The 27,680-nt window shown below is 37.9% G+C and overlaps 1 protein-coding gene and 1 non-coding gene across 2 annotated transcripts in view; one reads left to right on the top strand and one right to left on the bottom strand.

The window, feature by feature from the left end:
* The window catches only part of Dcdc1 (doublecortin domain containing 1), a 485,885-nt gene that overhangs the window by 270,411 nt on the left and 187,794 nt on the right, over positions 1-27,680 (top strand). The gene's annotated exons all lie outside the window — the stretch shown is intronic.
* On the bottom strand, positions 16,070-16,195 carry LOC123463219. The gene has a single exon (XR_006638810.1). It is a non-coding gene; the product is annotated as a small nucleolar RNA SNORA1 (small nucleolar RNA).

Consider the following 27,680-nt stretch of genomic DNA (forward strand, 5'->3'; position numbering starts at 1 on the left):
TAGAGGTAGTGTGATAAATGGCCCAGTTCCTTCAGGAATCTTTACCCTCTAGTTAAAGAACCAAGAAATGTTGGGGTGCTTGCTGGAGGTGGAGGAAATACAGAATAGGTAGTAGAAGAAGGTAGTTATGAACGTAAGGCCACGTAATCAGCTACAAAAACAAGGTCTGTAATTGCCATGAGTGTTTCTGTCCTATTTTGTTAAGGAGTGTTTGTACATATCTACACCAATATCAAGATGCTTTTGTTCTTCCTCTATATCTGTATTAGGTAATTAATGCTGATTAAGATTATATCACTGCTTAACTGTTGTTGAATTTATATTTGGCCATTATATTAGAGACTAAGCATTCTTCAAGGAACCTTTCTTTGTGTTTGGGGGAAGATTGTACATTTCTGGTTGTACATGGGATAGTTAGGCAGAATTATGATCTTGTTTCAGTCTTAAGTATGATGTAAGGAGATATGGTTTGGTGTCAAGTTAACAAGGGGTGGACTTGTAGTGGTTAAGTTTGCATCAACTTGATCTGTTTAAGGAATACACAGACATTCCTCATGAGTGTCTCTGAGGTTGCTTCCAGGAAGGATTAACCAAAGGAGGAAGACCTTCCTCCAAAGTGAGCCCTTCTCCCAGAAGCTCTGGGAAAAAGGAATCACTCCCTCCCACCTGGCTGCAGTGCTGCTCTGCATGCTGCCTTCCAGCATGGACTGAAGAGCAGCATCTCTCCAGGAAGTCTCCAGGCCTTCAGTGCTGAATTGGGACTGCTGAGGCATCCAGCCTCGTGTACTGAGCAGCTACTGGCTTCCTTGACTCTTGGGCCTGCAAACTGCTATTGTTAGATTGTTGTAAAATAATCCAGTAAATTTCCTGTTAATACAATTCATTCTATTGGTTCTGTTTCTCTAGAGAACCTGACTAATACACCTTATTTCTGTTTTCTGATTAAATTTTGGTGAGTACAAACTATAATAATATGTACAAAGAACCATGATTGTCATGAACTTATAGTATCATGAAATCTTGTCATGAATCTTTCCAATTCCAGCATACTAGTGACAATCTGGCTTAAGCTGTGGATTTTTTTCTTCTGATGGTGCTTGTTTGATCTCATAGTCCTAGTTTCTTTTTCTTCTTTTATGAATTTTATAGCTAAGATGATCAAATAAGAGGAAATGAATTTGTTCTTTATAGCATTTTATTTTCATTCTTCAAACATAAGTCATACACACACACACACACATATTTAAATTTTTATTTTATTTATTTATTTGAGAGATAAAGAGAAAGAAGCAGATAGATAGAGAGAATGGGCACTCCAGGGCCTCCTGACATTGCAAATGAACTCCAGATGCATGTCCCACCTTGTGCATCCAGCTTTACATGGGTACTGGGGAATTGAACCTAGGTCCTTTGGCGTTGATGGCAAGTGCCTTAACTGCTAAGCCATCTCTCTAGCCCCATTTATATTTTTATATGACTTTTTAAGTTTACCTATTATATGACAAATTCTATAGCTTTGAATATATTTTAGGCTTTAAAACAGAAATATTAGTGAATATCATTCTCTGTTAATGAATAGTTTCTATCACTATTTCTATAAAATAAAAAACGTTTATTTCAAATGTTAAGAATAATTATTGTAGTGTATAAAACTGTCTTAATTGCTTATCAGATTATCTATTGGACTATACAAAATAAAAATCCTTTCAGTTGACTTTTTGCCATCTCTGTGCTTATCATAAGTCATTTCCTTTTTGGAGAAAAGTCTTCCCTTGAGTCCATCTGTGCATTCAAGGTAAGGAGATAAATTGAACAAAGGACAGAAAAATCCAGGCTATGCTTGCTAGGTTTTAATATGAGTTCAGTACCAGGATATAAAGCTAACTTTTCCTGTTAAACATTTTTTTTTTTTTTGCTTTAGCTCCTGCTTTGTTATTTTCCAGTACTTGAGAGTCACTTTCTGGTAATAAATAATACACATCAATTATAGGTATGCATATATAGTTTACAAATTCAGCACAATTAAAGGCACTTCCCTGACCCAGGTTCAATTGCCCCAGTACCTATGTAAAGCCAGATGCAAAAAGGTAGTGTATGGGTATGAATTCATTTTCAGCCATGGTACCTCTCTCTCAAATAAATAAATGAAAATATTTTTGGGAGGGAGGAGAGATTGCTTAGTGGTTAAAGGCACTTGTTTGCAGAGCCTGATAGCCTAGGCTCAGTTTCCTAGTACCCACATAAAGCCAGATGCACAAGGTAGTGAATGTGTTTGGAGTTTGCAGTGGCAAGATGATCTAGTGGGCCCAGTCTCTCTCTCTCTCTCTCTCTCTCTCTCTCTCCTTTAAAATAAATAATAAAAAAAAATTGAAAAGAAAAACAGGCAGGGGCAACAGGCCACTTGGGCTACACGGCTAACTTTAAGCCAGCCTGGGCTACATAGCAAGATCCTAACTTAAAAAATGAATATCCCTGGACTTCTCAGTAAGATGGTGGCTTAGGAGCCATGCCAAACCAGACTAGGGAGGGACTTAAGCTCAACCACAGAAAAATACACCCTTATTCTGAAAAGTAAAGGGGTATAGGTTATTTTTAGACTTAGCAGAGAAGCCTGAGAGACCAAGAACCACCAGAAAGGAGGAAAAGGGCCAGAGTCCCACTGAGGTGATGCCACCCCGTGTGTGCACCAGGTGGCGGCAGCAGCAGCAGAGACCAAACAACAGATTTTTCAACTCCATCAGCCTGCTCACAAAGTGAAGAAATCTGAAGGAAAGACTAAAGAGCTACTGAAAGTGCGAGAGACTCCACAAGTCTGAACTCTCCTATCTCCCATCATCAGAACTGCGAACCTCCAGCATTCAGCCCCCAGTGGCAGCTCAGCCAGCAGAGCAGATCAGAGGTATAGCTGCACAGCACAACATGAAGGGATCAAGGCTGGCATTCAGAATTGGTGAGATTGGAAGCCACCCCAAAAGGTAACAAGGCTGACCAAAAAAACCCCCCGAAAAAACAAAACAAAAAAAAACTCACAAGGTACAAGAGCTAATCTCTCTTTCCTTGTCAGGGCAGGTTATGGGGTATATATTCTTGGTTGGCTTTACCATTTTCAAATAACCTGTAATTGGGGGTTGAATATTATTGCCCTTGGTGCTTTCATATATATAGAGCCTTTGTTTTTTGGCTTCTGTCATTATTGGGGGCAGGGTATGATCCAGATCCAGGTTGACCTGGAACCCAATTCAGAACAGAATTATTATTATCTCTACCTCCCAGCTGGCAAGATTAAGGGTGTAGAACAACACACACCCTTAGGGATTTGGGCTTTATATGACTATGTTTGTTTTAATCCCCACAGTTGCGTACTTTGTACTGGTTTTTATTGATTGTGTGTGTGACTCGGTTGAAGTTTAGAATTTTCCAGTAAATTATTCCACCCAGTCCACTAGAATACTTGCTTAGCAAGCAAACTCAACACTTAGGATTACTTCTGTGGCTTGATTGGGGGACAAGAGCTATACTTTGCACCTTGAACTCATATCCTGAGGGTATATAGAGGTGGAATGTCACATCTGGGAACACTGGAGACAAGTAGAAAACCCAAGCATCAAGTCAACCCAGGAAGCAAAAGTTGCTACAATATAATACAAGAAAATCAAAGAATCAAGACAATACAGTCCCACCAAAAACTATAAATCTATCAGAAATGATAACCAACGAGACTGCTTCAGATGAAATGCCTGACAAAGATTTCAAGAAAATGATTATTATCTATGTTCAAAGAAATTAGAGAAGACATGAAGGGAAACAAAGAAGAAAACAAAGGAATTAAAGAAGAAAACAAACTTCTGAAAGAGAACACAGGAAACCAGCTTAATGAAATAAAGAGGTCATGACAAGACATGAGTAAGGAAATAGAAATACTGAAGAAAAACCAGACTGAAATCCTGGCTCTGAAGAATATAGTCAATGAAATAAACAAACAAACAAACAAACAAACAAAAAAACGGGCTGGAGGGATGTCTCAGTGGTTAAGGCATTTGCCTGCAAAGCCAGAGGACCCATGTTCGATTTGCCAGGACCCACATTAGTCAGATGCACAAGGGGGCACAAGCCTCTGGAGTTTGTTTGCAGTAGCTGGAGGCCCTGGTGTGCCCATTCTCTCTCTTCCTCTTTCTCTGTCAAATAAATAAATAAATAAAAATAAAATATTTTAAAACAACCGTGGAAAGTCTCACCAGTAGAATGGATGAAGGACAGAACAGAATATTTAAACTAAAAGACCAGGCAGTAGATCTAATGCAGTTCAACAAAGAGAAAGACAAGCTAAATGCAAGGTATGAATGTGAATTTTAAGATATCCAGGACACTATGAGAAGATCAAACATAAGAATTCAGGGTATAACAGAAGGAGAAAAATTTCAATCCAGAGGCTTAATTGGTATTTTCTTTAAAATTTTTTTTTAATTAATTAATTAATTTATTTGAGAGCAACAGACACAGAGAGAAAGACAGATAGAGGGAGAGAGAATGGGCACGCCAGGGCTTCCAGCCTCTGCAAACGAACTCCAGACACGTGCGCCCCCTTGTGCATCTGGCTAACGTGGGACCTGGGGAACCGAGCCTCGAACTGGGGTCCTCAGGCTTCACAGGCAAGCGCTTAACCACTAAGCCATCTCTCCAGCCCTTAATTGGTATTTTCAACAAAATCATAGAAGAAAATTTTTCTCAAATTGGGAAAGAAATGCCAATGCAGATACAAGAAGCTTTTTAAACACCAGACAGACAAAGTCTGGAAAGAACCTCTCCTCACCATGTTATAATAAACTACTAAGCACACAAACCATAGAAAATATATTGAATACAGTTAGAAGAAGCAAGTCACCTACAAAGGCAAACCCATCAGAATAACTGCAGATTACTCAAGACAAACTTTAAAATCCACAAGGTCTTGGAATGATGTATTCCAAGTTCTGAAAGATAACAACTGTCAACCAAGATTATTTTATCCTGCAAAGCTATCTATACAAAATGATGGAGAAATAAGGACATTCCATAACAAACATAGGCTAAAGGAATTTATGACAACTAAACCAGCTCTACAGAAAATACTTGAAGGAATTCTTAAAGCTGAAGAGAAAGCAAAGCACACAAAGGAGGAAATAGGAAAAAATAAACCACACTCAAATAACAGTTAAAACAAATGAGTAAAGGGAAAATGGGAAACACTACAAAATAAGAAGAATGGCGAGAATAAATGCATACCTTTCAAAATTTTAAAACAATAATATTTTAAAATAACTCTTAATATCAGTGGCCTCAATGCACCACCCAAAAGACACAGGCTTGCAGACTGGATTAAAAGGCAGGATCCTGCCATTTGTTGCCTTCAAGAAACTCATCTCAATAAAAGATAGACACCACCTTAGGGTGAAAGGATAGAAAATGGTATTTTAAGCAAATGGGCCTAGGAAACAAGCAGAGGTTACTATCCTAATATCTGACAGGATAGACTTCAAACCAACATTAGTGAGGAAAGATAAAGAAGGTCATTTTCTAATGATTAAAGGAACTCTCCAGCAGGAGGACATTACAAACCTAAATATATATGCACCTTACATGGGGACTACCAGTTTCAGCAAACAGATACTATTAGACTTAAGGTCACAGATAACATCAAAATCAATTGTAGTGGGAGACTTCAATACCCTACTCTCATCAACTGACCAGTCATCCTGGCAAAAAAATAAACAGATATCTGAGTTACATAATGTCATGGAACAAATGGACCTAACAGATATCTATAGAACATTCCATCCAATTCTTCAGAATATACATTTTTTCTCAGCAGCACACACATGGAACATTCTCCAAAATAGACCATATATTAGGACACAAAGCAAATCTCCACAAATACAGGAAAATTGAAATAATCCCTTGTACTCTTTCTGACCACAGTGGGATTAAACTGCAAATCAGCAACCAGAAAAGCTACAGATCATATAAAAATTCATGTAGACTAAACATTATACTATTGAAAGATCAGTGGGTCATTGGAGAAATCAAAAAGGAAATCAATAAATTCACAGAATCAAATGATGATGATAATACAACATACTGAAACCTTTAAGACACAATGAAGGTAGTCCTAAAAGGGAAATTTATAACGCTCAGTGCCTATATTAAGAAATTAGAGAGTTCACAAATAAACAATTTAATGCTCTACCTTAAGGCCTTGGGAAAAAAAAGAACGGTAAAACAAAAAGCAGTAGACAAGAAGAAATCATAAAGATTACTGCAGAAATTAATGAAATAGAAACCAAAAAGAGAAAATTCCAGCCAGGCATAGTGGCGCCCACCTTTAATCCCAGCACTCAGGAGGCAGTGGTAAGAGGATCGCTGTGATTTCGAGGCCACTCTGAGGTTACCTATTGAATTCCAGGTCATCCTGGGCTTGAGTGAGAACCTACCTTCAAAAACAAAAACAAAACAAAAAAAAAAAAAAACAAACAAACCAACCAACAAAAAAAAGCAAAATTAATCCAAGGAATCAATGAAATAATGAGTTGGTTCTTTGAAAGGATAAACAAGACTGATAAACTCTTAGCAAATCTGGCCAGAAAAAGGAGAGAAGAGACAAAAATTAATAAAATTAGAGATGAAAAAAGCACCATTACAACAGATACCAAAGAAATTCAGACAATTATGAAGACATGCTTTAAGAATATATATGCCTCAAATTTGAAAATCTGAAAGAAATGGATGATTTCCTTGATTCACATGAGCTACCAAAAGTAAATCAAGATGAGATAAACCATTTAAATAGATCTATAACAAGTACAGAGATCTAAGCAGTTATAAAAAGTCTCCCAACTAAAAATAACCCTCAGGCCCAGATGGATTCACTGGTGAATTTTACCAGGCCTTCATGGAAGAACTAACACCAGTGCTTCTCAAACTTTTCCATAAAATAGAAAAGGAAGGAATTCTACCAAACTCCTTAGATGAAGCCAGCATCACCCTCATACCAAAACCAGGCAAAGACAGAACAAAAAAAGAAAATTACAGACAATCTCCCTCATGAACATGGACGCAAAAATTCTGAACAAAATATTGGCAAACAAAATACAAGAATATATCAAAAAGATTATTCACCCTGACCAAGTTGGCTTTATCCTAGGGATGCAGGGATGGTTCAACATACACAAATCAATGAATGTAATACATTATATAAATGGTCTGAAGGACAAAATCACATGATCATCTCAATAGATTCAGAAAAGGCATTCAACAATATCCAACATTCTTTCATGGTAAAAGTATTACAGAAACTGGGACAAGAAGGAACATATCTCAACATAATAAAAGCTATTTATGACAAACCTACAGCCAACATAATGCTAAATGGTGAAAAACTCAAAGCTTTTCCACTAAATTCAGGAACAAAACAAGGTTGCCCACTGTACTCAGTTTTATTTAATATAGTACTGGAAGTCTTAGGTATAGCAATAAGTCAAGAGACATTCATAAAAGGGATAAATTGGAAAGGAAGAGATCAAATTATCACTATTTGAAGATGACATGATTCTCTACATAAAAGACCCTAAAAACTCTACCAGCAAAATGTTAAGCTGATAAACACTTTTATCAATGTAGCAGGATACAAAATAAATACATAGAAATCAGTAGCTTTCCTATATACTCACAATAAACATGTGGAGAATGAAATCAGGGAATCTCTCCCATTCACAACTGCCTAAAAACAAAAAAAAAAAGTACCTTGGAATAAACTTAACTAAAGAAGTGAAGGAGCTCTACAATGATAAGTTTAAAACATTGAAGCAAAAAATTGTAGAAGACACATGGAAATGGAAAGATATCCCATGTTCTTGAATTGGAAGAAACAATATTGTGAAAATGTCAATTTTACCAAAAGCAATCTACATGTTTATTGGCATTCTTCACAGGAATAGAAAAAAATCCTAAATTTCACTTGGAAGCAGAAAAAAACCTCAAATAGCCAAAATGTTTTTGAGCCACAAAAATAAGGCTGGTGGTGTCACCATACCTGATTTTAAGCTATATTACAAAAGCCATAGTAACAAAACAGCATGGTATTGACACAAAGGCAGACATGTAGATCAGTGGAACAGAATATAGGACCCAGATGTTAATCTAGGCAACTACAGCCATCTGATTTTTGACAAAAATGCCAAAAATATTCATTGGAAAAAGGACAGCCTCTTTAACAAGTGGTGCTGGGAAAACTGGATATCTATATAAAGAAAGATGAAAATAGATCCTTGTCTTTCTCCATGTACAAGAATCAAATCCAGCTGGATCAGGGACCTTAATATCAGACCTGAAACTCTGAAATTGCCAGAGGAAAAGGTAGGGGAAACCCTTCAACATATTGGCATAGGTAATGACTTTCTGAATATAACCCCAATTGCTCAGAAAATAAAACTACTAATCAACCACTGGGATCTCATTAGATTACAAAGCTTTTATACAGCAAAGGACACTGTGAATAGAGCAAAGAGACAACCTACAGAATGGGAGAAAATCTTTGACAGTTACACATCTGACAGAGGATTAATATCCAGAATGTACAAAGAACTCAAAAAACACAACAATAAGAAATCAAACAACCCAGTCAAAAAATGGGCTATGGAACTAAATGGAGAGTTCTCACCAAAAGAAATACAGATGGCATATAAACACCTAAAAAGTGTTCTATACCCTTAGCCATGAGGGAAATGCAAATTAAAACTATCTTGAGATTCAAACTCTCTCCCATCAGAATGGCTTCCATCAAGAAAACAAATGACAGCCATTATGGAAATCAGTGTGGAGGTTCTTGAGAGATCTAAAAATAGATTTGCTGTATGACCCAGCTTTAGCACTCTTAGGCATATATCCTAATGACTCTTCTTACTACCTTAGAGATACTTGTACAACCATGTGGACTTTTGTGTGATCTGGTACTAAAAATTAGTAGCAGAGGCCCATAAGCTAGAAAAACGCTATAAGTGAGGGAGAAAAGGGAAGGTCATATATATATTCATGTATGTATGTAGAAGAACAGATTACAGGGAGAGGAAAAGCCTAAGTGAGGTCAGGAGAAGATATTGTATAAAAGAAGGGTGGAGGGGGAGGGTCAATCAAAATTCTCTTCCAGACACAAAGTGGCCTGCATATCCATGACCTCACCGTGCCTGACACTACCTTCACAAGACCATCATAAGAGGAGGAAAAGATCATGACATCAAAATAAAAGAGAGACTGATTGAGATGGGGAGGGGACATGATGGAGAATGGAATTTCAAAGGGGAAAGTTGGAGGGGAGGGAGGGTATTACCATGGGATATTTTTTATAATCATGGAAAATGTTAATAAAAATTGAGAAAAGAAACTTCAAAAATATTCAAGATATTCTGAATAAGACATATGAAAATCTACTTTATTAAATAATGGCACATCCAGAAGCCATAGATTGTTACTAGAAAGTTTTCAGTGCCTGGGATGGGATAACTTCCAGTGAGATGTTGGCCAGGGAGGTCCCTGTTGCCTCCAAAACATTACCGGCTAGTGCCAAGGCCCTTGGTTCCCTGTGAGAAAGAGATGGTAAGACCCTATTACTGAAGACTTCACATGCCTGAGAGGCAAAGTCACTGAGAAATCAAGTTGGTGCTGAGCAGAAAACCTTTTCCCTTTAGCCCAGTCAACTGAAAGCTGGAAAAAGTGGCACTGTATGCAGTCTTATGGGAGACAGCAGTCATCAGCAGTGAAAACAGTGGACACTGGAAACCTCAAGTTTGTCCAGACAGGCCAAATGACTGAACGAGTACAATAGTGGCATATCTGCTTGGGGGAAACCAGCTGCTCTCTAATTGGACTAAAGGCACACTCTGTGGGAGGGAATATATGTCTAGTGCTGAAAACCTAATCAAAAACCTATGGCAGGGGAGGTCATGAGCCTTAGGGGTATAAAGCCTGTGCATATATTACTCTCACCAAATTGCCCTGGAAACACTATATGTAATGTTCATATTCATATATTAATGCTAATCTCACTTCTGGTTAGAGAAACTTCTTTTTTCAGATGGTGATGACCACTGGGATTACCCAAAAGGCAACATAGTGCTGAGAAGAAGGGACGGAGGAATGTCCAGCACTGAAACATCTCACACCCTCCAAGGTTTAGGGTCCACTGCGGAAGAGGTGGCAGAAAGTATGTAAGAGCCAAAGGAAGGCTACCTCTCCTTACATACAACTGTCTGGACAGAATTTGGCTTTGATATCCAAGACCTTGCAGTGCTTAGCAATACCTATACAAGACCATCATAATAGGAGAAAAAGATGATGACATCAAATTAAAAGAGAGACTAATGGAGGGAGGGAGGGGATATGACAGAGAGCAGAGTTACCAAGGACAAAGTGGATGAGGGGAGGGGAGGGGCGGGAAATACCATGGTTTGTTTTCTGTAAGTATAGAAGTTGTCAATAATATATATTAAGAAAATCCCCAAACCAAACATTATTTACACTGCTTGATGTGGTGGTATATGATTGTAATCATGGTACTAGGGAGGCTGAGAAAGAAGATCATGAGTTCTAGGCAAGCCTAGGCTGCATATTGAGACCCTGCCTCAAAACAATAAGTCAGATCTTAAGGAATGTTTCCATATGTGTATGTACATATACACACTCACATATATACACCATATACATTTTCAATCAAATAACTTGTGGTTGTAATGTAAGAGACCCCAGGATCTCATGCATACCAAACATATTTTCTGTTTCTGCCCATATATTTTTTTTCTTGGTGATGCTAAGTGAACACGTTAATAAGACTTAAATTTAAAAAGATTTTATTTGAAAAAAATAATTTGCTGTGACATGATTTAACCCATATTTGCCACTGTGAAAATTTGACAGGTTAAAGAATTACTATTATCAGAGAAGTTAGGAAAAGTAACTGTCTATCCCTTAGTCATTTATCTGACACATACCAAACATGGTAACCAAGACATATATATTCTGTGAATATAGCTGGACAGCCCATGAATAGTGCTTCATACTAACACTTCAAAATATGAATGAGTGATCAGAATTGGACTCAGCATTATGTAGGAAGCATATATTGAGACAATAACATGTCTGAACCTCAGTCATGTGCTGAGTGAAAAGTACAAACATAAAAGCACACACCCTTCATGATTCTATTTACATAATCATTTTTGGAATAACAGAGTTATAGAGATCAAGAATGGATTAGTGGGGCTGGAGAGATGGCTTAGCAGTTAACGTGTTTGCCTACAAAGCCAGCGGACCTTGGTTCAATTCCCCAGGAACCACGTAGGTCAGATGTACAAGGTGGTGCATGCATCTGGAGTTCACCCATTCTCTCTCTCTCTCTCTCAAATAAATAAATAAAAAAGAATGGATTAATGGTTTCCATGAAACTGAGGTACAGGAGAGGGGAGAATGTGGGTACCAGTGGTCCAGGTGTGACTGAACAACTCTGCTTGCAGTTACATATGTGATAAAATACCGTAGACATGCACACACAGGTCTGAGCAGATGTCATGATTGTGCTAAAGTCAGCTTCTTGGTTTCAATATTGTGTAATATGTTATGTAATATGTACAAGATAAGGGGAAGCCAAGGAAAGTTTAATGATACCTCTCTGTACATGTCTTTTCAGTCTTTCTATGACAATAATTTTTCTAAAATAAGCAGATTTAAGAAGCAAATGAAGGATGAATGCTAGAATACTTGCCTAGCGTGTGTGAGGCCCTGGGTTCAAGTACAAATACTGGAAACAAAACAAAGAACAATATTCAAAACAACCCCCCCCCCAAAAAAAAAACCCACAAACACTTGTTAAATGAAAATATATGGTACTAGGACAGAGTACAAGGGGCTGTAGCTCTCTTCAGAAAGGAACTTACTGCTCATGAGCTAATCCAGGCAGTGTGAATGTCTTATAATAACTGCACCTGCAGCCTCTGGAGGAATGGCACCAGTCTCATCAGAGCCAGACATCAAGGATTTCCTCAACTCAGAGCAGTGCTGATTAGCATCTTTACAAATAGGCTAGAAAGTAACTACAAATTAGTTCCTTGTTCTAACAGCAGATGGAAGTATTTAGCATATTTCTAATAGGGCAATTTGGGGTAAGATGCTTAGAATCCATTAGAAATTGGGTTTCCCATAAGAATAACAAAATAGCATGACATTTAATAAACTGTGTAGAGGGGAAGACTTAGCCTTAAATCAATGGTAAGAAGTGGATCAAATACACAGAGACTTATCTAATGGAAAGAGTGAAAGTTAAATTTCTAAATTTGAAATTTCTTTACTTGTTTTAATCATGGAAAATACAAATAGGTGAAAAGTACATATGTATGTGAATGTGGATATTATGAAATATTTGTGTGTATTAGTGAGATTGGAGTGCTCATTTTTGTATAGACATTCATACATATAGATGAATACATATATTTATGATATTACAAATTTATATAAGACATAAAGTTTCATATGTGCATGCTTAACTTTCTTATAGAATATTAATTTTGTGATATGTGATTTTCTTATTCCAAGGTTAAAAAAAGTCTACTGAATGTTTGTCTCATTGCATCATGAATGTTCAAATAACAGTTATTGTCTTCAACCATCAGGACCACATGATGCTATGGCAATAGTTTTAGCTATCCATTCCTGACTACCCAAAATGCCACAAACTTAGTTGTGTAAAACATATATTCACTGGCTCACAGCTCTGTAGGTGAGAAGTGTAAATGGGCTTACCTGGATTTTCTTCTTAGAGCCTCCTAACAGTGAGGTTAAAGTGTTACCAGGCTAGACTTTTCTCTGGAGGCTCTGGGGAAGAACTGGTTTCTGGATAATTCTGTTTCTGATCAAACTCAAGCCCTTGTTGTAAGATAGAGGTTTCCCTGTATTGGACAGGGCCACTTGCAATTCCTGAAAGTGCATTCCCCCTTCCTCAGTATACAGAATCATCCACCTTCTACTACCACCTGCTAAAACCTCTTGCATTTAAAGGAACACTTGTGAGTAGATTATAGTCACCATCTAATTTCTGCATCTTCAGGTCAGCTGTGCCATGTGACATAACAGCTAGAGTGGTAATCATATTAACAGATCCCAGTGCTCAGGGCAGGACAACTTTGGGATCAATTTTCCAGTTCTGTCTATCACACTGTTGCTAACTGGTTTAGCAACTTTCTTGATTTATGTTCTAACTTCATAAGTGTTCAACACAAGAAAATAAAGATAGGACTGGAGAGATTGCTTAGTGGTTAAGGCACTTGCCTACAAAGCTAAAGGACCATGGTTCAATTCCCCAGGACCCACATAAACCAGATGCACACAGTGGCTCATGCATCTGGAGTTCTTTGCAATGGATAGAGGCCCTGGCATGCCCATTCTCTTATTCTTTCTCTGTCTCTCTCTCTCTCTTACTCTTTCTCTCTTTCCCTCACTCTCAAATAAATGAAAATAAGTTAAATTTTTAAAAAAGCAAAAGAAAGGGAAGATAAAAATATAGCAGTTTTAGAGTACATCCACATTCAGTGGCACCTGCAGGACATGTGGGTGTGTGTGCACTTGCACACACACATCACATGCTGAGCCACCAAGGAGCGATGTGCCGATTGGTGTAGGCCCAGACAAAGTGTTTCAACCCTGAGTTGGAGATTGAACCATGTGATCATAACCAAGGCTGGAGTGATTCTCAAAAGGAGATAACCTGGATGTGATTCTACACAGTAATTTTAGTGTATATGTATTTTGAATTTGACACATCTCATGAGGCCAGGTGTGAATTTTCTACTTTGGAAGTCATATTGATGCTCAAAAAATTTTGGATTTTGGAGCATCTCAGGTTTTAGATTTTAAGATTAGAGTTACTTAGGCTGTGTTGTCTGAATCTAATTTTATATCACTGGAAAGGAATATTGAGAAATAGAACTGGATTAGAATGCTACTAGTTACTAGTGTTGAAGATAAATTTTATTTGAATGTTAGCTATATCTATAAACATTACATAAAATAATTAAGAGCTGGAGAGATGGCTTAGTGGATAATGCACTTTCCTGCAAAGCCCAAGGACACAGACTCAATTCCCCAGTACCTACATAAACCAAATACATAAGGTGGTATCTGCCCATTTTTTTTTCTTTCTCTATCTGTCTCTCACTCTGAAACAAATAAAATATTTTTTAAAAATAAGTCATTAAAGTATTTGGTGGTAGAAATGAAGTTTAGTTCTGCATCCCATTTTAGAAACATAGTGTTATCTTTAGTGCTGTTCTTTATCTGATTTAAACTATGGTGAGGATCACTGGGTGGCAAGAAGATGATGTGGCCAAGGCAAGGCCAGGGTAATACTTCATAGGTACAGATTTGACCCTTGACAAAGTCTGTTTTTCTATCTATATTTGAAATGCTTCTTCTGCAATATGAAGCACAATTCCTAGGTGGCAGTTTTTAGTAATAAATAAACCAACCCATGAAATAAATGGCAATAGAATATGCAAGTCGTGGCACAGACATGGGAGCCATATTTGTTATTGCCATATGACCTTGGTCTAGTGACTTTGCTTCCACTAGTTCATTTGTAAATTGGGAATACTAATGACAGCAACCTTAAGAGATTGTTACAGGATCAAATGAATTAATGTCATAAAGCGTTTGGAATGCTACTGGTACAAGGTCAGTATAACTTAAGTTTTGCCAAGTTGCTCATTAAGTAAGTGATGCTTAGAAACCCAGAGACTATGCAGTATGATAGTCATTTGCAGAAGTCCATCACTTCTATCACTTTGTCCTCTTTCTCTCAGAGCACTTAGCACTGTCTATAGTCCTCATTTTCCCATTTGTATATCATATCTATTACTACTTGATAATGTAAGGTCAGTGAGGACAGGGACTCTCCTGACTTCTTTTCTGTGCAGAGTGTGCTTAGAACCTGCGATGTTGCCCCACACAAACACTACACAGTTAAGACATATGATTGCATGAATCAGTGGTTAAAACTAGCTGACTTTCCAGGCCTGCTGGCTCACACATCATGAGGGAGAGGTAGGAGGATTGCTGTGAATTCGAGGTTAGGCTGAGATTATATAATGAATTCCAGGTCAGCCTGTGCTAGATCGAGGCCATACCTTGAAAAATCATAATAATAATAAAGAAGTTGCTAACATGAATAGTACTCTCAATAAATAAGAAATATAATTGCTACATTTTCCATGTGATTACACTTCCCATGTGATACTGCTCCAAGATAATGCCTCTAGATAAGAACTCTTCAGTATTCTTTAATCTCTGTATTTCTTGTTTTTTAAATATTTTATTTATTTATATGAGAGAGAAAGAGGCAGATAGATTGATGATGATGATACATAGATAGATACATAGATAGATAGATGATAGAGAGATTGAGAGAATGGTCATGCCAGGTCCTCTAGCTGCTGCAAACAAACTCCAGATACATGTACCACCTTGTGCATCTATCTTATGTGGGTTCTGGGGAATTAAACACAAGTTCCTAAGCTTCTCAGGCAAGCAACTTAACTACTAAGCCATATCTCCAAGCCCCATTTCTTGTTTCTTTCTCTTTGTATTTCTAAGTGAAATACAAATATCACTTATTCACTACCTTGGCATCTATGACATGCATTAAAATTTGTACATTTTTCACAGGATCTTTAATACATTGTAAACACCTTGAGTATACTTGAGATCTTTTTTTCTTTTCTTTTTTTTATGTGAAAAGCCAATAAACTTTTATTTAAGAGATTTCCCATCCATGTGCTTCCTTCATTGTCCATCGTGGTCACCTTAGTCCTGCTGAAGCTCAGTCCTTGCAAAAACTGATCCAGTTGAGCAATTAATTCAACATATACCATTATTTCCTGAGTCTCTCTGGTTGAATGATAAAGTTTCTGAGACCTCGAATATTGAATTCCTAGAAGCAATTTACTTTAGGTCCTAAAAGATGAATAATACATCTTTCACTCTATCTTCAACTTAGGTACAATGTTACATGTCTCATTGTCACCACTACAATACATTTACTGTGATGGAAGCATGACCTGTGTTTCAATTTAGCCACACTGAGCAATTCTGGACATTGACCAATAGTGTCCATTTTCATGAGATCTTCTTTTCATATGCACATGAATGCATACAATGCCCTGGTGTTTTACCACATTAAACCTAAAAGACTGGAAATTTCTTTTTTTTTTAAATTTTGGTTTATTTTTATTTATTTGTTTGAAAGTGACAGAGAGAGAGAAAAAGAGAGACAGAGAGAGAGAGAGAGAGAGAGAGAGAGAGAGAGAGAGAGAGAGAATGGGTGCACCAGGGCCTCCAGCCACTGTAAATGAACTCCAGATGCATACGGTCCCTTGTGCATCTGGCTAACGTGGGTCCTGGGGAATCAAGCCTCGAACCAGGGTCCTTAGGCTTCACAGGCAAGTGCTTAACCGCTAGGCCATCTCTCCAGCCCAAGACTGGAAATTTCTTGATGACTGTTTTTCATTTGTAAGAAAAAATACATGTTTTTTTAATCACTCTCACCTGATGTCTCAATGCAGATCAGCTGGCCAAATCTCAATAGATGTAATCTCTCAAACAATTTCAGTTGAATGGGCATGAGTTTGTGTCATACTCCTCTGCTCACACCAGTCCACTTCTGTGCAATTCAACCCTGCACAAGTACTTAGGACACAGCCATAACAGCAAGCCTCTCACATAAACTGCTTCTAGACCTGTCTAGACAAAGCTCTTTCTCACCCTTATAAGCCAAACCTCAAAGTCCGTAGTCCTTACTGCATTAAGGCCTTGCAACTCTAACCAGAATGGTCCATCAGACTGTACTTACAGCACTGCAAAGAGTATCTTGGGCCAAGGTTTCAAATCCTTACACATTCCTCTAAAAAAAATCACTCCCAAAACCCAAAAGTCACATAGGTTTCTCACAGTAATGACCCCACTTCTTGGTACCAATTTTACTGTTGCAGTCATTTTCTCCTTGCTGTAACAAATATCTAACCAAAAGCAGCTTGTGGGAGGAAAGGTTTTTTATTTTATTTTTTTAATTTAATTTTATTCATTTTATTTTATTTTATTTTTTTGGCTTACAGACTTGAGGGGAAGCTCCATGATAATTATGGCATGAGCAGTGGGGGGACATCACCTCCAGGCCAACATCAAGTGGACAAGAGAGTGTGCCAAATTTGGGCAACAGGAAGGTGGCTTTAACACCTATAAGCCTGCCCCCAACAATACACTCCCTCCAGGAGGATCCAGTTCCCAAATTGCTACCAGCTTGGGACCTAGCATTCAAAACACAAGGTTGCTGGGGATACCTGAATCAAAACCACCACATCATTCTTTTACATATACATATATATGTCTCTGAAACACATTTTGTTACATTTTCTTTTGTTTTTCATTTGAAATCCTGAACTTAAACTAACAAAAATATAAACTAATGTATAACATTTGGAAAAGCCAAGGATCATAGACAAAAATGACCTTTTGCTTGTAAAGATATTTAATGAGAGGTGAATCAGTTAAAATGATTTGAAAACAATTTTATTTAGCATTTGATAATATCCATATGCTGATTAGAGATTTGACAGTTATATTTTAAATTATCAATCTAGAATTTATAAAAATATTTGAAATTATTACAAGAAAAATATTTCTTTTATATGTCTCACTTTTTTTTAATTTTTAGCTTCCAAAGTTCAGTCTCTCTCTTCATAAAAAAAAAAGCCTCATTTTAGGTGCATCCAAAATATTTCTGATGAGGGAATTGCTCCATAGGACAACTACCTTGTTGTTAAGACACAGGATTTGAGTCACATTCAGTACTTGGGTCTCCAGCCACACTCCATGCCAAGAACACTATTATCCACATAGATTCATTGACACATACAGCAGTGAGCCCACAGGCCAGAAAGTGAAACAGGTCAAACAATATAATTTTTTAAAAAATTATTTATTTATTTATTTATTTGAGAGTGACAGACACAGAGAGAAGGACAGATAGAGGAAGAGAGAGAGAATGGGGGTGCCAGGGCTTCCAGCCTCTGCAAACGAACTCCAGATGCGTGCGCCCCCTTGTGCATCTGGCTAACGTGGCACCTGGGGAACCAAGCCTCGAACCGGGGTCCTTAGGCTTCACAGGCAAGCGTTTAACCTCTAAGCCATCTCTCCAGCCCCAATATAATTTTTGAATACCTTCCTCTTCCAAAGTTATACTATGAAATCTCAAATTAACCTCAGTTGTGTTTTACTTGTCAGTTGACCCATTGAATTAGTGTTTTCATGTTTATAAAATCTACAGCACCAGATTATTTTACTTCTAGATTATTCTTGGATCTTGCTCTGTTTTCTAAGAATTTTGCAGAAATTACTAAATATGAGATTATGCACAAAAAGTTGAAATTGTGGCTAGAAATCAGACACATTTTCAGTGGATTTAAAACTCATAATAATCAAAATGAAATATTAGTGATGCTGAAAATAATTAAAAAAAGTAAAATACACCTAAGAGATCTAAATGCTTAGTTCTGATGTGTATATTTACCTTCTGTCCTCTGCCCTAAAACCACTAAATAAAAAAATCTAATGCTCATTTAACCATCTTTAAAATCAGGGTGAATGCTAATATTTAGCCTGAAGCAGTCTGACCACTGCCCAAACATTCTTTTTTTTTTTTTTTTACACATTTTAAAAATATTTTTATTTATTTATTTATTTGAGAATGACAGACACAGAGAGAAAGAGGCAGATAGAGGGAGAGAGAATGGGCATGCCAGGGCCTCCAGCCACTGCAAATGAAATCCAGATGCGTGCGCCCCCTTGTGCATCTGCCTAACGTGGGTCCTGGGGAATCAAGCCTCGAATCAGGGTCCTTTGGCTTCACAGGCAAGTGATTAACTCCTTAGCTATCTCTCCAGCCCTGCCCATACATTCTTAATCATTACACCAGCACTTGTGAGGACCTCAACACTTAAAGCAGTTGGGAGAGGATAAGACCTGGACAGATGACAATCAGAATTAAGGATAATCTTTTTTATTTGTTTTGTTTTGTTTTCATAAGTAGGATCTCACTCTAGCCCTGGAATTCACTCTGTATTCTCAGGGTGGCCTCAAACTCAAAGCTCTACCTTTTCCTCCTTTCCAAGTATTGGGATTAAAGGCTGGTACCACCACACTCAATGGATAATCTTGATAAGAAGAAATATTCAGATGTGAGTTAATTATCTTCATCAGTCAGTGCCTGGTGGTTCAGTGAGAGAAACAAACAAATGTTGAGTTGATGAGTACCAGCAAGGTAAGTTCTGGGTCAATATAGGGATAAGACACTTGGAGAAGCCTCCTGGAAAGAAGAGCCTGTGGAAGGCCAGGGGACTTCCCTGCACTGTCCACAGGACCGCCTGTGGCAATTATAGTTCTGCTAAATGATCCCACCACACGGGCTGCACCCAGAGAAAGAAGCTTAGTGTGGTGGTTTGATTCAGGTGTCCCCCATAAACTTAGGTGTTCTGAATGCTAGGTTCCCAGATAATGGATATTTGGGAATTAACGCCTGCTGGAGGTGGTGTATTGTTGGGGGCAGGCTTATGGGTGTTATAGCTAGTTTCCCCATGCCAGTGTGTGGCACACTCTCCTGTGGCAATTGTCCACTTTATGTGGGCCAGGGGGTTATGTTCACCCTCTGCTCATGCCATCATTTTCCTTGCCATTGTGGAGCTTCCCCTCAAGCCAAAATAAACCTCTTTGTCCTACAAGCTTCTCTTGGTTGGGAGATTTCTACCAGCAATGCAAGCCTGACTGTAACACTTAGCATCCTTAAACCTGAGAACTAATGGGAACTAGTCTAGAACTTGGATTTTCCTTCTCCATCCTTTAGATCATCAGGATTCAGTGACACTGGGATGAGCTTGCAACTGAGTTGCTAAGCAACTGTTCCCTCTCCCCTACTTTACCAGATGCTTTATGTGGCCAGCTCCTTACAAGTCACTGTTGTGTAATGGCTAAGAATATAGGGAGCTGTAATTGGGCTGCTTCAGTCTAAATACTAGGTCACCACCTATCAATTATGTGACCATGGACAAATAATTTGTCTTTCTCTCTATTTTTCTTATATGGATATTGGACATAATAATCATAAAATAATACAAACTTTATGGTAATATTAGTGTGGTCTCATAATTATCACATAGCATATATGCTATGAGCATGAAGAATTCTGCTAAAATAAAAAGCCGAAAGCATGTTCTGAAAACCATTACTTTAAAGGTACTTTTAAAAACTAAAGGTAGAAGAAGGGGAGAGCCACATGCGGTGGCACACATCTTAAGGGAGGAATTACTTTATAAATCAAATGACAGGAGCTGGACAACGTGGTGTAACCCTTCAATCCCAACTCCCAAAAGGTAGATGCAAGAGGATCAGAGGTTCAAAGCCAGCCTTACCTAGCCTTCCCTACTTGAGACCCTGTCTCACAAAATCAAAAACTAAAATAAAATGAAGTCTAATGGGGGAGGCTGAAGCAGGAAGATACCAAGTTCAAAACCAGCCTTTGCTATAGCACAGTGAGTTACAGGCCAGCCCGAGTAGCGAAGTAAAGCCATGTCAAAAGACCCAACTCTCTCATCTGGACAAGACATGGCATTGAACTCACGAGCTCACAGTAGCTGTGGTCACCTACACAAGACCTGTACAAGATAGGGCCAGGCATCATGGATAGAGGAGAGGGTTTTGAGTCCCCACCTCTCCCTGAGGAGCTACTGGTAGTCAGTGATTGTTGAGGGAAGGAAAGTCATTCTCTTCAATGATGAATCCATTAGTGTGTAGGGAGAAAAGAAGGGACTCCACAGGAATGGAGGGGGATAACAGAGTAAAAGAGGTCTATAGTATCAAATTAGTCTCCCTCCCTGTCCCCTTTCCCTATAAATACACACACACACAAAATTTGCATAAATATTTATAAAAGAACAAATAAAAACATTTGGATGTACATATGTACATCTCTGTTATTTTATTTATTTTTGGCTACATTAAAATTAAATTTGTATATGAAAGAAAAACAAGATCAGCAAAAAGTCCAAATCAAAATAACCTTAAGTGTTAAGGAGTACAACCTTACAAGAGCTCCTGTCCTACTTTTGTTATTTCTGTACTAAATGCGTTCCACTTTTTGCTAATTTATATTTAAATTTTTTTTCTTTGAGGTAGAGTATTGCTATAGTCCAGGCTTACCTGGAATTCACTGTGTAGTCTCAGGGTGGCCTCGAACTCATGGTGATTCTCTTACCTCTGCCTCCTAAGTGCTGGGATTAAAGGCCTGCACCACCATTCCTGGCAATTCTGCTGTTTTAAATAATATACTCTACTTTTATTTTATATTCCCCTTTTTCACCAAACAGTCATAAAGCATGTATCACATGCACATTATATTTTTAAATGCTTCTTCTTAGTTTAAGTGGTATATAGGTGGGGAAGTCACTAATAATTTGCCTTTTACAGTATCTGTCACAAAGATATAGGTGGACCAGTGTTTAGTGTTAACCTTTCAAAATGATGTTATTAATGTCCATCTCTAAGAAATATTCAAACACTAAGATTATTGTATATGGAATGAGGAAAATGATTCAACAATGCTTTTCACTTGCAAGGTACTTGGCTAGGTGTATGGAGAAACAGACTCAGTCTCCAAGGAGTAAGCAGTTTGTCAGGTGAAATACTCAGTTTCTGAGGAGTAGAGATACTTCAAAATTACTTAAATAGAGTTGATTACTACCAAAATGCATGAAATTGCTTTAAAAATCAAATAACAAGTGCTGGGCAGGGAAATCTCAACTCAAAAGGCAGAGGCAGAAGGATCAGAATTCAAAGCCATCCTTGGCTAGTCTAGCCTGCATGAGACCCTGTCTCACAAAATAAAAAAATAAAATAAAATGAGAAGTTAATTGGTGGGGGAAGAATGTATGCTGAAAAGACAGGGACAATCTAAAGAAGGTGCACAATGCATAAGCCAGAGCACTTTGTGCAGAGTGAATATAAGATAAATATTTGGCTCTTTGTACTGATATAAATGTCACACAAATAAGTGAGTGGAAAGAAGAAACATTGAAGAGAATTTTTGTTATGCATGTGGAAGTAGTGAAGAAAATCAGAGTATCATCAGAGGTGCTCCCAGCAGTCACTGCTGGGGTTGAGGGCCTTTGATACTGCTGAAAGCCGTTAAAGTTCAGGAGAAAAGAGATTATTTCAGAATAAATCCTTGAAGTACTTATTAATTACAAGGCAAAATGCAGCAATTTTACAGTGGAGAAAACTTGCCAGACTGCATCTTAGCCAAGTGATCAAGTTACCCTGACCAGAAAGAATTCATATTACCTCATGGTCCTTCTAAAATGATCTGATCAAATGGGCACACAGCTATGTAATTTTATTCCCCCATATCCACTAACTCAGCCTAAGTTATGAGAAAATAAATATCAAGCAAATATAAATTGAGAGATAGTCTATTGATTCATTCCTTTCAGAACTATTGCACTTGAAAAAAAAGGAAGTAGTGGTGATCTAACACAGATGGGGGCAACTCCAGAGCTGCCTACATAAACAGGGTATCTTTGGCTGGATCTTGGGAGAGTGAAAAGACATGGTAGAAAGCCAGATGGAATCCAAACTGACTGTTTAATTTCACTATTAGAGTTGTAATGATGATCAGAGAATTACAGACAATGGTTGTGTAAGATGTTGATATAGAAGGAAATTGTGTCCAGACATATGAAAACTCCATACTATTTTCACAGATTATTTTCTATAAGCCAAAAGTATCTAAAAATAAAGCGTTGAAAATAAGGCTGATTTTTTTGTACTTCTAAAATTATTTAGATGTCATGCTGAGAACAAACCAAGCACAGAAAGCACCATCTATATAACAGTTCTAACTATGATTTTGTGTAATATTTCTGTGCATGGATATATTATTCCTAACATTTATCTCACTACACAATGCCAGGTTAACACACACAGACATACACGTACATACAAACATGAGTGAGCATGGTGCAGGAGGAACATAGATTCTGGTTACCCCAAATTCCATGTTCTGACATGGTAACAGTTTCAAGAAGTTCTTATAGTAACAGGACAAAGAACTTTCAAATACATCGGTGGAATCATTTGATACACACATTCCAGCAAAGCAGGGAAATCTCTGCTCTAGACCCTAGATGCTATCTGATAACATTCTTAGCTTTTGGGTCGGTGGAAGCTTGGTGTCTGTTCACACATTCCAAAAGGATTTACCTAATACCCACAGGATTTTAACTCACACAGAGAAGTGGGAAATAAAGGGCTATTTAAGGGGCTAAGGTAGCCCAAGATAATTTGGCTCTGAACATTCCAACCTCTCCTCAATCACTGAAGTTCTAATCAGTCATCAACCTTCTAGGATGTTCAGTAAAGGTGTGGATATTTCCAGGAGCTTCACTCAACATAGTTAATGTGCATATAAAGTCCATACACTGTATCCACATAAACTAGACAAGGAGTTTTTTGTAGCATAGTCATGCACAATATATACATATGTTAGTATGTACATTTACATTGTTTTTAATTTATTTATTTTATTTCTTGAGACAGAATCTTCCACTGTAGCTCAGGCTGGCTGGAATTCCCAATGTACTCCAGGTTGATTTCAAGCTCATAGTAATCCTTCTGCCCCAGCCTCCCAAGTGCTGGGATTATGGGCATGAGCCGCTACAGCCAACTCAGGATATATTTCATTACAATATCTTTCTGATTTCATCCAACATCTTGGCTAGGACACTGAATATATGAAAATTTCCAAACAATTAATGACAATTCCATATTGAGAGCTAAAATTCCTCAAATTCTGAATTTGGTGTAGATGTTATACAACATGAAAATAGAAACACTCACCACACACACACACACACACACACACACACACTCTCTTTACAGATACCACTGGAAAGTTTTCCAGGATTTCATTTTGAAAGAGGGTTAAATTCTACATCTTTACCCTCAAAAAGATCTCTTTGGGCTAGCTTTATAGAGTGAGCAATTTTTGAGCCTGTAATTAGCAGACAATATACAATCTTGTGCATTAAACATTGCTGCTGCAATTAGCTCATTTACCACTTGTGCCCTGGAGACAGAGAAATCAGGCCCTCCCTAAACAGCTGGGATGGAATTACTGAAAGGGCTTCTTTTTATAAACAGTCCAGGCCGCCCACCTCTGCCAGGTGTGTCTGTATCCACCCGGATTAGAGCAAGGTAGAGGCTTTTAAAACAGGAGACCTACTAATCTCAGGGGTTGATTATGATCCAATGAGTGATGTCATTGTGCTGCAAATGGTTGTCTTTATTTTGTTCTTCCATAAGCTCTTTAAACTCCAGTTTGTTAAAGTAATTAAAATAAGAAAAAGAAACCTGTCCCTATAACTTCATGTCCCCTCTTTCACTGGAATTATAACAAATCTATTTAGCATTTCTATGCATTTTCTTCCTTCAGTTATACCTTCAGGTTTTATGTTTATTTCCACTTCTCATTCCCCTATCTGAAGCATGTGGTATGATAACATTTTGGATTGTTATTTTGTTTCTTGATTATAAAATTGTGACTACTTTTGGTCCCACATGTGGGTCACAGGCACAAAGGAGATTGAGTATGGGAACTGTACTTTCTATTCTTTCTTTTTATTTTTAAAATATTATTTACTTATTTATCTGACAGAGATAGTGAGAAAGTATGACCAGAAATCTTGCTACTGCAAATGAAATTCCAGACAAATATGCCACTTTGTGTATCTGGCTTTCTGTGGGTACTAGGAAACTGAACCCAGACCATCAGACTTTGCAAGCAAATACCTATAACTGCTGAGCAATCTATCAAGCCCCCCCCTCTATTCTTTACAAAACTGAGTTTATATGCAATTGTATTACTGTCAATTGCTTTAGCCAAATGCCCTACTTAGAAAAATACTATTTACAGAATTTCAAGCATTTAAAGATGTTTCAATACATTTCTACTAAATGTACCCTAATTAATTTTGTCTATAATGACCTAACATAAAAATATAATAGAGTTAAGGACTCCACAGTATGAATTTCATAGTCTTTCTAGACTTAATTATTCCGAGATTGAGGTTAAATGTTACTTTAAGAAAAAGTTCCCTTTCTATTTTATAAAATCTACAATGAATATGATTAGGGGAATTAAATTGAAATATTACTTGCATTCTTTATTGTATATAAGTATGACCCATGGATTAAATTATAATATGTGGGAATGGTATACAAAACACAGAGGCTTCAGGTCTATAACGCCCTTTCCACAAAACATTGTGGATTCATTGTAAGACTTTTGCAGAATTGTCTTTGGCATTTTGATTTTTAAATTCTTATAAGATCTTCAAAATTTTTTAAAAGAATTCAGTTCATTACATTTTTCCTAAAAATACAAAAGTGTCTAAAATTGAACTGTATTAATTCCATATAAATTATATTTACAGGCTGGAGAGATGGCTTAGCGGTTAAGCACTTGCCTATGAAGCCTAAGAATCCAGGTTTGAGGCATGTTTCCCCAGGACCCACGTTAGCCAGATGCACAAGGGGGCGCACGCGTCTGGAGTTCGTTTGCAGTGGCTGGAGGCCCTGGCATGCCCATTCTTTCTCTCTCTCTCTCTCTCTCTCTCTCTCTCTCTCTGTGCCTTTCTCTCTGTGTCTGTCGCCCTCAAATAAATAAATGAAGAAAAAAATATATTTACAACTCTTTAAAATGCTTTTATTTATTTATTTGCAAGCAGAGAGAGACAGAAGAGAGAGACAGAGAGAACAGGCTTTCAGCAGCTGCAAAAGAACTCCAGACAAAACTGGGAGTAGTGGCGCCCGCTTTAACCCAGCCCTAGGGAGGCAGAAGTAGGAGGATGGCAGTGAGCTGGAGGCCACCCTGTGACTACAGAGTGAATTCCAGGTCAGCCTGGACTAGAGTGAGACTCTACCTTGAAAAACCAAAGGGGGGCGAGGGCGGGGGGAAGAGAACTCTAGGCACATGTGCCACTTTATGCATCTGGCTTTGCATGGGTAATGGGGGAACTGAACCCATGTAGCTAAGCTCTGCAGGCAAACACCTGAACCACTGAATCATCTCTCCAGCCCCTATATACAACTCATTGATACTGGATAATTTAACAATGTTTCTATAGAATTTTTAATAAAAAGCATAATGATATGAATTTGAGACATCATAAATGATGATAGTACTAACCTGTTATTTTATTTATTTATTTATTTATTTATTTATTTATTTATTTATTTATTTACGAGCGACAGAGAGAGAAAGAGGCAGAGAGAGAGAGAGAGTGCGAGCGAGCGCGCGCCAGGGCCTCCAGCCACTGCAAATGAACTCCAGACACGGGCGCCCCCTTGTGCATCTGGTTAACATGGATCCTGGGGAACTGAGCCTCGAACTGGGGTCCTTAGACTTCACAGGCAAGTGCTTAACCACTAAGCCATCTCTCCAGCCCTAACCTGTTATTTTAAAAGGAAACATTAGTTCATACTATTTGCAAATTCTCCCAAGGTTCAAAATTTATAGTCTTTCAGTTTCTATCACTGTGTGTGTGTGCACGTGTTCATGATTACAAGTTCTTTAAAGAAGAACAACCTATGTCTGTTGTACTTGTGAGAAAGACTTAAAGATAAATGAGTCTGAAAACAATTCCTCACAAATTATAATGTGTAATCCTAACACCTTTTTAAAAGGTACATAACCTTCACTCATACCCTGAGGGTCAACAGGTGTTCTAATTTCGTTTTACTTAAGCTTATGAGATCTCAGATAAAAAATAACTGGGTATGAGCAGAGTTTCCTCTGTGTTCTAGTCTCAAGAGGGCAAATTTCCAGATTAGTATTTTGTTTTTCCCTGGAAACATATAACCCTCTATGTTATTGCCATTAATGTTCAGTAATAAGTTTGTCCTCAAATATCAATAAGATGATGTGGGCTTGATGAAAGTTAAATGTCCCTAAATCCTATGGATTGATCTGCAGGAGCTGTTTTCCGCATGAGTGGTGGCTTCACCCAGGCAGACATCCGCAGAGCTGTGGAGGTCAGGGTGGCGGAGGGGGAGTGGGTTTGGAGGCACACATGCACTCTATTCCTGACAGTGTCTTGCTTCGGCAAAGGGAAGTGAAGCGCATATACCATGCTCAGTGGCATTTCCAAATGCTGCTCAGCTGGGGGCCCAGGCTTATTGCATCAATGGTATATACCGGGCAGAAAAGGAAATACATAATTTTGTCAAAGTAGTAGATCACAATCTACCAATCCTTCCCTTCCCCCTTCAGAATCTTCACCCCCCCCCCCACACACTAATAGCTCTAATAGATACAGACTTTATGCATATTTCAGTCACAGCAGTTTTTCTAATGCATATGTGAAAGGGCCCTTAATTTATGTCTACCAACTGTGTGGTGCCCTTCTTTTGGGTAATGTCATCATCCTAATGGTGTTTCTATTATACTCAAAGGTAGCAAATGAGCCTTATTGCAAGAAGGTAATTGATTTTCACTGAGTGAAAATGTA

Source organism: Jaculus jaculus, chromosome 8 (assembly GCF_020740685.1).
Source record: "Jaculus jaculus isolate mJacJac1 chromosome 8, mJacJac1.mat.Y.cur, whole genome shotgun sequence".
Taxonomy (NCBI): Eukaryota; Metazoa; Chordata; class Mammalia; order Rodentia; family Dipodidae; genus Jaculus; species Jaculus jaculus.